Below are 14667 nucleotides of genomic sequence, written 5' to 3' on the forward strand. Positions count from 1 at the left end.
CATTCAGCCTAATTGTAAGGAAAAAAACATTTGAACAAAAAGTGTTCTGTGAATTCAACTCACTTAAATCAGAAGAGATTGTCATACAGGACTATAGGCTATTAAATGTTCTTTTCTAAAGGTATCATTCTGTGTTTTGCTGGAAATAAATATTTTATTGTTTTTGTTTATTTGTTTTGTTTTTGCTTTTAAGATACAGTCTCACTATGTAGTTCAGCCCGGTCTGGAAATCATGATCCTCCTGCCTCACTCAGCCTCTACGGTCCTGAGATAAAATTAAGTATTTTAATGATAAAAGAAGGATATTAGCTTTAGTAAACAAAATATTAAAGCATACATGGTAACACAGGCATGTATTCCCGGCTCTTCAGGGCACTGAAGTAAGAGGATCAGAGGTCCAAGACCAGCCTGGGCAACTTCCTTGAACTTGTCTCAAAAGAAAACAATGAAAGGTGCTGGGAATGTAGCTCAACAGCAGAGCACCCCTTGATTCAACGCTTTGTACCACCAAAATAAATTAGTAATGAGAAACCATTTTCTGTGGTAATGAAGTGATACGGTCAGAAAAAAAATAAATGTTTTAATCTTATTAATCTTCCAGCAAATTTCTATTACCCAACCCAAAATTTTGGGAAATATTTATAGCATCTGAATTTTTTATATTAGCAAAATAAGCTGATCTTTCTTTATAGTTTTAACAGCTTTACTGAGATAGAAACGGTATTCTGCAAAAAATGTGTATACCAGTGTACAAAGTTTGAGGGGTTCGAACTTGTACAAACACCTGTGATTCTATCACCACAATTAAAAGATAGACATTAAAATCTCTAAAAATTGATTCTTTATGTTGTTTTTAAATATTATTTTATTTTTGTTTTGTTTTCTCGGTACTGGGGATTGAACTTGGGCCTTTGCACTTGCAAGGCAGGCCACCAAACCGCTGAGCTAAATCCCCGGCCCTTGTTTTATTTTCTAATAAGAGCATGTAGCATGAGATCTCTCGACAAATTTAGAGGTGTACTATAATGCATAGGCATTATGTTGCACAGCAGATTTTTAGATGTTATTCTTCTTCCTTGACTGAAGCAATACCAACTGCAAAACAACTTTCATTTCACTCAATCCCTTACCTATGGCATCCACCATCCTACTCTTTTATCTATGAGTTTTACAATTCTAATTCTTCAAAAAAGCAAAATCACGTAGTCTGTCTTTCTGTGACGGGCTTATTTCATTTACCATAACTTCTAAGTTCACTTGTGTTGTCAGACTTTTTAAAGACCAATATTCCATAGAACATATTTTCTCCGTTTATTTAGTGATGGAACTTGGGTTATTTCCATATTTGTTCTACTTTGAATAGTGCTGCAATGAACATGGGAGTTCAAATAGCTCTTGGAGATCACAATTTAAATTCTTCTAGATGTATGAGAAGGAGTAGGATCGCTGGTTTATGTGGAGACTGCATTAAACTAAAAAATTTCTGCACAGGACAGAAGACAATCAATAGAATGAAAAAAATATTACAAAATATGAGTTGCAGAGGCAAAAAAAAATTTTAAAGTTACTAAAATTGCCATGAATAGACTACTCAGCACTTTTCTGTCTGTAATAGAGTATAAATTCTCTGGAATTTAATTACATTTTTACATCTTTAAATTTGTTATTGAATATTTACTACAGTCTCAACTGTGGTATTGATGTCAGAAAATACAATAAATTTAGAGACATAGCACTGTGTTGTCCCTAATCTATAATGAAGCATTTACAATATATTTTGATGAGGGCTGATATAATCATAAAATGTATGAAAACAGAGAGGAGTGAATATTTAACTCTTTCATTTCAAAAAATATGAATGATAGTTTGTCTATGACAAAGAGATTATGATTTCAGAACATATTTTGACAGAAAATGGAAAGTGAGGATTTTGTTTTCATCCCTCGACCATTTCCTTGCAAAGAGAAATACTGTTAAGCTAAATGGCCTAGTATCGTGTTACCATGCATCTGATAGCTATCACTTATTCTCTGGAGTTAAACATAACACAAACAGACCTGGAGTTGAGTAACAGATAACAGAATGTGCCAGGCATAAAAGAGTCAGAATCGTGCAGGTACTTCTAAACTAACACAATTTATAATTAAGTGTTGATTGAAATTGTAATAGTAGATACATGGTGTTTTGTATTTGTCAAAAATCAATAAAACTGTATAACACGAAGAGTGAACCCTGTTATAAACTGTAGTTCAATTAAAAATAATGCAGCAAAATTATTAATCTATTGTGACCAACATACCGCAGTAATGCAAGATTTGAATGATAAGAGAAAATGTGGGCTGAGGAGGAAAGGTTAATTTATGGGAACTCTGTATTTTCTTTTCAATTTTTCTATAATCCTAAAGCTACTTTAAGATGTTGAATTTATTAAGTTAAAAAGTCACTCATGTTGCTAGTAACAATGTTGCTCGTATAGGCACTAATCTGAAATGATTAATGAGAGGCAGTTCATGGGCTGTGTCAAGTCCACACTTCATTTTAGATTGCTGGTGTGAACACATGATTAACTTAATGTCTTTGGCATTCAACGAGCTTTCACTTCATGTGCTTTATTTGTCACATTGACAGTGCTCTCTGTTTATGATGTCTTCACCTTCTATTTCATTATTTTAATGTTGAATATTTTCTGATGTAATTATCTGGCAATAAGCATAATTCTTTTGATCTCACAATTACACATTTCTTATATACTAAATTAAAAAGGAAAAATGAAAGAAATAATAAGAAACAAGGAGATAAGTCTTTTGCAAAAGGAGAGGGGCAGGGGATGAAGAAAGAATGAAGATATATTATGTACATGTGACAACTTCCCACAATGAATGTAAGCCTTATGTGCTACAAATATGTACTAATAAAAATTTTAAAATGTACATTTATTTATACTTATTTTCAGTTTGTTAGGCATCTATTCTTAGATTCCATATCTTTATCAATCTATCAAATATTCATTCAGATTTTAAAATGATTGTATAAGGGATGATTTTTTTAATCCATCTACTTTATATGTCTTTATTGATCCGTGTATCTATATATCTATCTATATATAGTGATGCTTTACAATAATTAGTATCTAAATCTAATTTAGAAACCAAGTTTAATCATTACAAAATTTATATTTTCAACAATATTTGTAGAAATGTTCAGAAAAACATCCTCGAATTTATTAAAATCGAATATAAGTCTATGAATACTTTCTTGGTGAATTTAAACAATGCTCATAATTTTAAATGGTAAATAACATTTTTGGTAATGGCATACATTTGAAAAATGTGTGTAATTTTTCTATTAAGAAAATGTAGTGTACCTTGCTGAAGACTACAGAATCATGTTTATGTGTTTTTGATTTGGGCGAATCAGATATATTCATTTTTCTCTAGATGATTTAAGGTTTGTGTTTCTATTTTCTGAAATAGAGGAAATAATATTTGCTTTAAAATATTTGTTTCAAAAATATGAGCAACAGCTTTTTGAAGTTGACATATTTGTCTTTAGAAGGGAAATGCTTTATAAAAGTATTTATTTGCAAAACAGGTAAATGAAAATACTTTTTACTTATTTTCATAAAGAGTTTGCAACAAATTCCCAATAACTTTTGTTTATCTTTATCATGGAATAAGTTTTTGGCAGTGGTGTTGAGAACAAAGCTATTTTTCTTTCTTTCTGAATAAACTGCTGAGTTGGAAATAATGTAAGTTACAGACATATATAATGAAGGAAACCTGTAATTAATACAGAAATCCTGCTTACTAGATGCCAACCAAGCATTTCAAGGATAATTCTCTGCATCTTGCACAGTATAATTAGAATGTTTTCTATCCTTTTATTAGTGTCTTCATCTCTTTTTTTTCTCTCTGCCTTCCCTCCAACCCCCTTACAGAGTGAATTTTCAGATTGTTTTGTGAGAAAGAAAACAGATTGAAAGTCTTACTATTTATATATTGTCAAACCATTCTGATATTTTTCTATATTACACAAAATATAGTGACAAGAGGGTGTCTGTAGTCTCTTAAGAAAGACACACCTATGATAAATTAATAAACTTTAAAACTGTAAAACAGTGAAAACTAGTCAAAACTAAAATTCTTATCCTTCAACTACCAAGGCCTGTTTCCAGAGGTAAGTACAGTCATTTCCTTAATGATATACTCTGCACCTATATTTGCAGAGTTTATCACCAAAAAAATGAAGCTTTAATTCAAAGTTGTAGAATTTTAATATAATGTTAGCATTGCAATTTATAAATAACTTATATTTCTACTAGGGAAAATGTGCAATAATATTGTGTTCTGTTATAATTTCTATTTAATGAAAATTTCAACCAATTTTTTATCAGTGTTTTGCACACGTTTTCAATTTTTGATGAATGAAAGAATTTAGGCTTTGTTTTTGGCATGGCATTTCTACAATGATGAAATTCATAAATGTAGACCAAATTATAAATAACAGTTTAATAAGGCAATCTAAATCCATAGACACAACTATTACTCTATTGTAGTTTCTGAAGACAGTTCTACTCATCTGTCTTGATCATTTTCACATTCCAAAAATTCTTTTTGTAATCAATATATAAATTTGTTTAGCAAATACAGATTTATCTAAAGCAATAGAAACTTGTACATCAGTGAAAAGTTACCATCTTTGAACAAATATATGAACAAAAACTAAAAAAACACAATGTTTCAGTTTTTTAAAAAATCTGTTTCAAGTGTAGCATTTTACATTTTGAAAATTAGTATAATATTTTATATAAAAATGAACATTTTGTTTAAAAGTTTTATATGAAACCTTTGTTAATGGATGCTGATTTAGTTTTTTAGTACTAGTACCTCACACTTTACTCAGAAAAGCTATTATACATTTATAAATTTATATTTTATCAATATTGTCTTTTGTTGCTATATTCTAGATTTCACATCAATATAAGTGAAAATGCATGTGAATATTTTAGTGGATGGTTTAAAATAGTATCCTATTGTTAGTGTGTTGTACTCAGGGTTTTCAAGGGAAATAGATTTAATACAAGAAACATAATTTAGAGGATTATTTTAAAATAGTCATCCAAAAACTGAAATGCAGAGGAGTGCAAGAGATAAGCCATGCACTAGAGACTCAAAGAATTCAGCCATGGGTCTGGATCCCATGGCAATGTCCTGCACAGGTCCAACTGAAGGCTTAGAGTCCAAAGCAATGTCTTCCATGAATTCAGCCAGTGGCCTAAAAGAGCCCAGGGTAATAACTCATGCTTCTCTCTCAAGGATCTGCACCAGGAAGACCCAAAGTCCAGGGGTGGAAGCCAGAAAACTTGTGCCACCAGTGGGTTGGAGGATTTATGCCACCAGGATGAGGAATTTACACTGGAGGCAGGAAGTGATGCTCCTCTGATGAGAACAGCATCTACTCCGGGTGACAGTGAGTCCCTAAGCTCCTTCTCCAAAGAGAACAGCCAATTTCGCATCAAGAAAAGCAGCTACAGCAAGCTTCTCTTAGAAATTCAACAGCCCCTCATCTTCTCCTCCATCTCTCTTTTTTATACTATTGGCAACAATCCTCAGGTGGGTCTTCCACACCCAGACTACACTGACTCAGTTCTGCGGGCATTACAAGTTGACCATTAATTAATCCACCACATAGTATTTTCAGATAAGGTGATGGCAATTTCAAGGACTACCTTCTGATATATGGAGATTTCAGTGACTCATAATTTTCAAGTCACAGTAGCAATCTGTGAGTTGTGAGCATGATCCAAGTGCTTGTTCTGATACAGACATGCCATTCACTTTTGTATCAGAGTAGGAAAGAGATTAAGAAAGAGAATTAATTAATTTTTTTAAAAACGGTAAAAAATTTCCACATATCTGTCTTGTATGTGTGTATGTTTACACATATTCACTTGCATTTCAATCACAGCCATTTTTCATATTTATTTTTGTATTTAAAACATGGGTTTGTGGTAACATTAGGTAGACATAAAAGAAATACAATGAAAAATGTGATGCCTAGGTGACCTACCACTTCTTTTCACCATGAGATTTCAAATACTGTGTAAGTCACAACTTCAAAAATTCAAAGATTCTCTTTCTTTTATTCAAACACTCATTTCTGAGCCTAATCTGGCCTTCTTAAAAGGGTTCTGGAATATAGGCTTTACAAATGCTCTACCAGCAATTTTTTTTTCTAAATCTATATAATACTAGGAACAATTGCACTGCCAATGAGACTAGTACCAAAGAAAGTAAATTTGTAATATGCATATGATATGATGGAGAAGGATGTGCATGCCTGTGTGTGTATGTGTGTGTGTGAGCGAGAGAGACAGACAGACAGACAGACAGACAGACAGAAACAGAGAGAGAGCTGCATCCTCTTGGATAAAATTATCCCATTTCTTATCTACTGGTAATTGCAGAAAAAATAATGTTATTCATTCTGAATTTTTTCCTTATAATTAATAAAAAGAATAAAGGTTGTTTTATATTCTTTCTTATGCTTTCTATTTCAAATGGCAAAAATATGGTTTTCTGGAAATATTGCTGACTTCTCTAGGAAGCGGCATTAAGAAAAACAGAAATAAGGAAATCCACTCTATTTGGATACTGCCTCTGAAAACTTTGAAATTATTGCAAATATAATATTAAATAAATTACCTACCCACCTTTTACATTAGTTTAAAGTTCAACTGCTATATAATTCCCTAACTCACTATGTTCATAAGTCAAATACACCCAGAGAAGATTTCCACCAGTGTGTGACAATGACAGCACAGCCCATGTAGTACAATGCATCAGCATGAAAAAACAATTTTATCCATGGCAGCCCTTTCCATTAACAAGTATATGACAGTAATCTACTTTGAGGAGCTAACTTCTAAGAATTTTTTGCAATTTATTCATTTATTTATTTTTATTTTCCTTCATTTTATATTAGAATTACAGTATTGAACACAGTGCCTTGAAAGAGTGTTTTCGTCTTTAGAAATTTTGGCTAATGCTACCCCTTATACATGTATTCTGATTCTCAAAATGTGTATTAATCAAATCCTAAAATTGCCATGTCTCTTTTTCACATTTTCTCCTAACATCCAAAATATTAAGATCACATACGGGAATTAGCACAGCTAATCCCTCCTGTAATTGAAACACAAGTATCTTAATTAACTACATCGCCAATCATTCGTTTATTTTCTCTTACCTTTACTGACTCACATACCAAGTGATAGTGAGGCCTTGGCATTGTTGCTTCCAGTTATTATTTGGGTTAAAGTCATGAGAGGACCAGAGAGGAAGGACAGAATTTAGGCTTCTCAGATTAAGTTTGACCTGCATGCAAATCAATAATTTTCTTGGCATTACATCATCTCCACACTCAAATACAATTGTGATACAATACATGCATTGAAAGTTTAATGTTCCAGCATAGCTCTTAAAAATATATCTGAAATATATCATGTACATTATGCATAGAAATTCATGTACTTGCGAGTTTAGCTTGTGGTATTTCACATGCTTCTAACATCTTGAAAGATTTGGCATTTGTACTAATAACGTGATGAATTATCCACTTATTTTAAATATTCCTTTCCTTCAGTGATTATCGTATACTTTTAAAATTTTTGATTCTTTTCTTTTACTTTGAGAACAATTTTGGCACTCCCATCCTGCATTTGGCATGGTTCTCAATTATAAAACAGCATTGAGCACCTCTTTTGAGCAGAGCAGTTAAGATTTAAAATAATTAATTTCTCAAAATTGATGTTTTTGCATTCAGTTTATCTTCTCTCTCTCTTACTTTTATCTTGGTGTACTTAAAACCTCAGTAGGATCTCAGGCCTCTTGAGCCCACAATTAAAATAACTGTTATTGCTGCTTCTTGTACTGAAATTTCTTAGACACATGAATCTGACTTCTAAGGAAGAATATTCCCCTATTTAATCATATTTGTCCTGAATTTTAACTACAGGTCCAAAGTTCAGGGCTAGAATGACACCTGGAGGCCAACAGTTTCACCATCGGTTTGATCATGTGAGAAGCTTACTACTCCTCAGCTTTTAAATATCTTATTGTACACAACAGTTTTTTCATCACTTAACTTTCATCATATAACTCAAGTGCAATGTTTACTTTTTGCCTGTTTATCTCTTCTACCAATAAAGATAAAGTTTGGAATGACTCAGTATCAATGTCATATCATATTGTATCACATTGTGTCTTTTACTTGTCAGTAAATTATTTTCTGAACTAGTGTTACTTTTTTCTTTTCTAATTTTTTTAAAAAATTATTCATTTCTACTGAAAAATAAAAAAAGAAATACTAACACATAAAAACATATGTCTCCTGCAATGAGCAAGACTACAGACATAATTGAGAAATTGAAAAGTCAGGATAAGGAGTAAAAAGAACCTAAATTAGAAAAAATGCCACTATCATTTAAAGCATAAATGCCTCAAAAAAGGGGCCAGTGTAGTTCTGTTCCTTTATTTTTTATATGTTTTTTAAAATTTTCTAATGTGTTTTACCCTGTTCTTCAAAATATTTGATTTTGAATTTAAAAAACAATTTCTATTTTACACATTACAAATATTTCATTTATAAGCTGTCATTTTTAAAAACTGTCATTGATTTCTAAAAGCAATGCAATGTAAAATATTACTTTTTCAGACAACTCTTCTAGTTTCTATTAGTTTTTTAATACAATACTAAATTGTATATCAAGTAAAAAGTAACATTTATATATTAAATTAATAAATAATAGTATTTAAGTATGCTTTTTTATCTAAATGATGAGATTCCCATTTATGATATAAAGTTTGAACTGCAAAATTTCTATAGAAGCAGATTTATATTTGCTCTTCAAGAAAATGAGAGACAAGATGACTAAAAAAAAAAACTCAAGAAAGCAAAACTAAATAAATATTTTAAAACTTAAACATGTTGATGAATGTATTTTTAAAAGTAAGCAAGAAAGCCGGGGATTTCACTCAGTGGTGCTACCACTTGTCTCACAAGCATAAGGTCCGAAGTTCGATCCCTAGTGACAAAAAAAAAAAAAAAAAAAAAAAAAAAAAAAAAAAAAAAAAAAAAAAAAATCCCAATGAAAAAAAAAAAAAAAAAAAAAAAAAAAAAAAGCAAGATAAAAGTAAAGAAAGGGAAAAGCTAGGAGATGGAGTGACGGAGCTTAAGAATCATATTTTAAGGTGAACATCTAATAAATTATCCAATGAAGAGGTTGCTAATTTTAGAATCAAGCATTTGTCTTAAAATCTGCATTGTGGTGTGTGAGACACAACTTGATTCAATAAAAGGTAGGAAGATGAAAATCAAAATTAAAAAATCTAGAATACCTAAGGCAATCCACCTTGACAAAAAGAATCAAGTGAGAAAATCCTATCGCATGCTTGTTCTTACTTAGAGCTGACATTTAAAGTGAATAACACCATAATTCAAAAATGTACAGCTAGTTAAAAAATAATGTGGTCCATATGTAGCAGAAAACAACAGGTGTCCTATCTACAAACATCCAAGCAAACTGTTAGACCAGTGGTGGTGAAACTATGGCATGCACATTGCTTGCTCTTCTTTTAAAACAAAATATAATATTGTAAGATTTTTTTTTCTAAACTAAACCCTTTGTATTTAGACTTAATTTCATTGTTAGCACTTTGTGATAAATAAATGGGTTTTGGGTTTCAGTATGGGTTCTCGTCTCTAAAAGGTTTGCCATCACTGCAATAGACCAATTACATTTAAAATGTGAAATAGGAAGAAAAGGGCTGAAGGTGTAGGGAGAGTGGGAAGGGTAGGGGAAAGGTAATAAGGGAAAAGAAAAATGAGAAAATGAAAAAATGGAAATAAAGTGTTTGTAAATGGGGAGGGGAGGAGGGGGTGAAGGGAGGGCAGGGACAAGGGGAAAAAATGGGAACCAAGACCTGTCATGTAAAGGTACAACATCCCAGTGATGAATGTAACTGCACTGTATACCTAAAATGTACCAATAAATTCCATTAAAAAATAAAATAAAATACAAAATTAAACAAAAGAAGCACATCAAATTCTGAAATAAAAAGAAACCAAGTCTTCTTATCACCATAAGAAAGAAACATATAGATACTAGGTTTGGTAAAACTTTAATTATTTTAAAAAGTTAGAAATAAAATACAAGTTTAAAGATTTTTAAACCCTGAAAAATAGTGCTACGATGTCACTAAACGTTATGCATTTTGGAAAATATGTAAAATAAATATCAACAAAATTTGATCATTTAAAATTAGCTAAATCTCAAAGGTATGATTGTTTCTTTTGCTTTTTCTTCCTCTGTGGCCTGAAAGGCTTGCATTAAGAATTTAATACAAATTCTTGTATATATTTACATAGTACAAGATATTTAATAGAAACAAATACTATGTTTTCTGAGAAGAATCCAATTTCATCTAAGATTTCTCTTCTCTTTTTTATTTTTTTATTTCATTAAATTTATTGGTACATTTTAGCTATATAATATGACTACATTCATCACTGGGAATTTTTACCTTTAGATGATATATTTTGGTTCTTAGGATCGTCTAAATTTTCTAAATCTTCCTGCAGACGATGTTTCCATTTCTGACTGTAAATTGTGACATGTCAGTTTGACTGAATTAAGCAACACCGACCAAATTAAGAAACACATTTTGGATTGAGATTTGGGTGTTCCCAGAGTTGACTGACGCATATATCAGCGAACTGAAGGGGGAAGTTCCTCCCTCACAGTGGGTGGCACTCTCCATAGGCAGAACTAAAGGAAAATACAAAATATGAAGTCAGTTTACCTTTGAAAAGCTTCCGTTTGCTTGAGCTGGTGCATTTTTTGCTACCGCCGTTGCCATAGATTTCGGATGCCAGTTCCTTTAGACTTTCGACGCAGACTACTACCGGCTACTCCCTGCAGAGCCTCTAGGCCTTCAGTCTCAGGCTGAAGCTATATCCTCCATCTCTCCTGTTCTTCAAGGTCCAGCTTCATTGGGTAGTGAGTGGATGTTAGTAGCAAATAAGTTACTTTTCCAGTTAAAGATTTTGCGTATTGCCCAGTAACACTCTTGAAATGCTTTTATTTTGCTTCTAGATGTGATCTACATATTTACTACTTGGAATGATTTATCACAAATATTTTTGTTATTTTATTTTAATATTTTATGACACATTTGGCATATTTAGCTTTAAAATTTCCATGCCAAATCTCCTGTGTTAGATATGTACATAAGTCTTATATAACCTCATAAAATTCTTTTTGCAGAACTTTCAACTCATATAATAGAAATTTCCCTAAATCTTTCATCTATTCTAAAGTGCTTAGCATTTAATAAATCCATTTAAATTCATTGGATGAGTTAATTTTTTTCATTGCCTGTCTAGTATTTGGATGGCCTGACAAACAAAAGTGCATCAAATAATACACTTAAGATAACTGCAGGTAGATAAAAGACAATCTATTAGATAAAGATACAAAACAGTGACTATTTCAAATAATCTATGGCTACAGGATTGGAATAAACACTACCCTGATTTTAGTAAAACACTATTCAAAACATAAAGACGAAACAACTTTACGCCTCTTTCCTGCCTCTCACTTTTTGGAAGCAGAAGAAGGAATCATACCATTAAACTACCAGCCTTATAAGTTTGGATGAATGAATGTAGTTGAATAGTATCTTAGGAAATAGTCATTCAAAACATAGAATTGCTTAAAATTGATATGGGGGAATAGATGCAACCCCAAACTTGTTAGATATCCAAAATGAGAGTTTGTGTTCTCTAAAATTGAAGAAAGAATTCTAGGAACAACAGAGGTTAAGAGTAGGAAAAATATATTCATAAAAAGATAGCTTTTGTCTAAGAGAGACAAAGAGGAATGGGAAAATAGGTTGCCCGCCGACCCACTTTTCAAAGATGGGTACAAAGTGTGACAAAACTATAAGGCCCAATGGAAAAGTACAAGGTGCGAATGAGGTGAGACAAAACTATGATCAACCAATAAAATTACATGTACAGTCACCCAGTTAATATTGATTAAATGGGAATCAAATGGGAAAATAAGTCATGTATAAGTAATTTCCAGGGAATGAGCTAGGGAGATTGATGTCTATTTAGAATATCAATTACTACTATTAATCTTTGGAGAAAGTAGCACCTCTTTTAATAATGCCAACCAGTGAATGTGCCTCAATTGTTTTTCTATACTGAGGGCCCAGCTTTGTCTAACTGCCTTAAAATAATTTCAAAGTAACTTAGCTATCTACAATAAACTGTATTTTATAAATGGCCTATAATACATAGTTAATGAAGGACACAAAATATTAATGCAGTTTGCCCCTGAAATTTTGGGGACTAAGAAAAGAATAAAAATACAAATTCACCTACAAGGTATAAACAAATGCAAATTTAAGTGAAACTAAGTAACTTTTAAGTAAGATACACCATATATCCCTTTCATGACAAATTACCTTAATGTTGATATGGTAGGCTAAGTTCAAATTTAGAGCTCTCTAAATACCACAGAAGATACCAGCAAATGGAAAGTTGGATGCTGCCTCCTCCTGTCCTGTCCTGGATGAGTCAGTGTTCTTCTTTTGCCTTCCATAGTTGCACGCAAATAATGCAGACCAACTTCTCTTATGTCCAGGCAGATGTGTGTAAAGAAGGTACTAGGGAAGAGGCCAGCACAGGAATCAGGAGCGGACTCACACCTTTTAGTTTTGAGCAGTACCGCAGATGAAACTCAAGGCTTTGCACATGCTAGGCAACCACTCTATCCCTGAGCTCTATCTTCATCCCTTTTTACAAATTTCACTCAGACGCAGAATCTCACTAAGTTGCTCAGGTTGGCCTCAAACTTATGCGGCTCCTTCCTCAGCAACTAGGATTACAGGTGTGTGCCCGTATACTCGCCACACTCAGAATCTTTTAAGAAGAGTACCAGATATCTAGAGTACAGACTAGAAAGGTGGGTGGGGTGTTGGTGAAAGACTCCCCGTGGCCCACTGATGCTGCCCTCATGGAATGGGCTTCACCTTCAGGATGTCAAGAGATGGACCACAAAGTTCAAGATGCACTAAAGAACAGGACCTAAAGCTTGCTTCCCTTTTACCTGTATCTAACTACAGGATTGAATTGAGGCAAACTTGAAAGAGAGGGAACCATTAAGAGAGCTCTTCCTCTCACTAGGAATTGCTCTCCTTTTCATTAGTTCTTTTTGAGTTATGGCTGTGTAAATGACATATCTCTTAGATAAATGATAGAAATATATTTAAGATAAACATGCATAAAATGCTTTAAAAATAAAACTGGCATTACTACATAGCAGTAACATCCATCTTTAAACACTTACAGCACTATTCCACTGATTAGTTTCTGTTTTAAATACTGACTTACATTAATTAGGGTTTTATTATTCCAGTATTATGAGTTCATGTGTAGCAATTTCAAAACAACAATTTTTGCACTGTAAGCAATGAAATGTATCAACAAGAAATAATTTCCTCCCTGTTGGTTTGCATGAGATAAACTGTCCATATTCAGAAATTTTGGAAAAATACAATTGTACAATTTGGTCTCTAATATAAATTGTGAGACAAACAGAAAAGATATGTATTCCTGTATTTGTTTTCTAGGGTTATAAAATATTTCCATCCTATTATGGTGACTGGACCTGATATTTTAACTAATTTCTATAATGGAGGAAAGTAAATGATGATAAAACAAATGTGGTACATCTATATGGTAGAATAGTACTTAGCAGTGAACAAGAATACATTACCTACATGTACATATGCATAAATGTGAAAATGTTGTAGTAAACAAAATAAGTCAAATACAAAAGGATCAATGTGGCATTATTTTGTCAATATGACATTCTTGCAAACAACATTTTACATATGGTTTTAGAAAGTAGATCAGTTTTGCCTGACTTGGGAAGGATATAAGAAAACAAAATATTGACAGGTTCCTGATTTCAGGCCCATTACTAATAGGCCTTGAACTAACAGGCCACCTTTCTTGCTTGTGTTTCACAGAAAACCTGTACATTATGCTGGGAATACAATATCCTGATCACAAGGAAGCACTTCAAAGGCTCTTTCTGTGGATGTTATTATCCAGATTTCTGTGTTCAGAATTATTTTACTCCTCTAACAGTTTAGAAAACTTCTCAGCAAATTCAGGAATCAGTAAGATTATCCTATTTTAAGCTTTCAACAGTAGAGGTCAAGAGACAGCTAGAAATTGAGAATGAAATCTTTCTGAGGTATCGATGCTTCAAGTAGCATTCAAATTAGGGAACCCAGGATATTGTGAACTCAAAAGTAGGGTCTAATTCACAGGTTAAAAGCACAGTCAACAGCGAAAGTCAGTAAGATGTTTGAGAGAGAGAGAGAGAGAGAGAGAGAGAGAGAGAGAGAGACAGCTTGAAGGAGAGAGCAAGCTATGAAATTTCCAATTTACAGTTCTGTAGGCTAGAAGATGGCATAGGATTATTTTCAATCTTTATAATTGGGACCCAAGATATATACATTCAGCTATGATATTCAAGTATGCACCTGGAAGAAAGGCACAGTAGACATTTTAGGACTGAAAATATAC

Source organism: Fukomys damarensis, unplaced genomic scaffold (genome assembly GCF_012274545.1).
Source record: "Fukomys damarensis isolate Sample0158 unplaced genomic scaffold, DMR_v1.0_HiC HiC_scaffold_5, whole genome shotgun sequence".
NCBI classification, from domain to species: domain Eukaryota; kingdom Metazoa; phylum Chordata; class Mammalia; order Rodentia; family Bathyergidae; genus Fukomys; species Fukomys damarensis.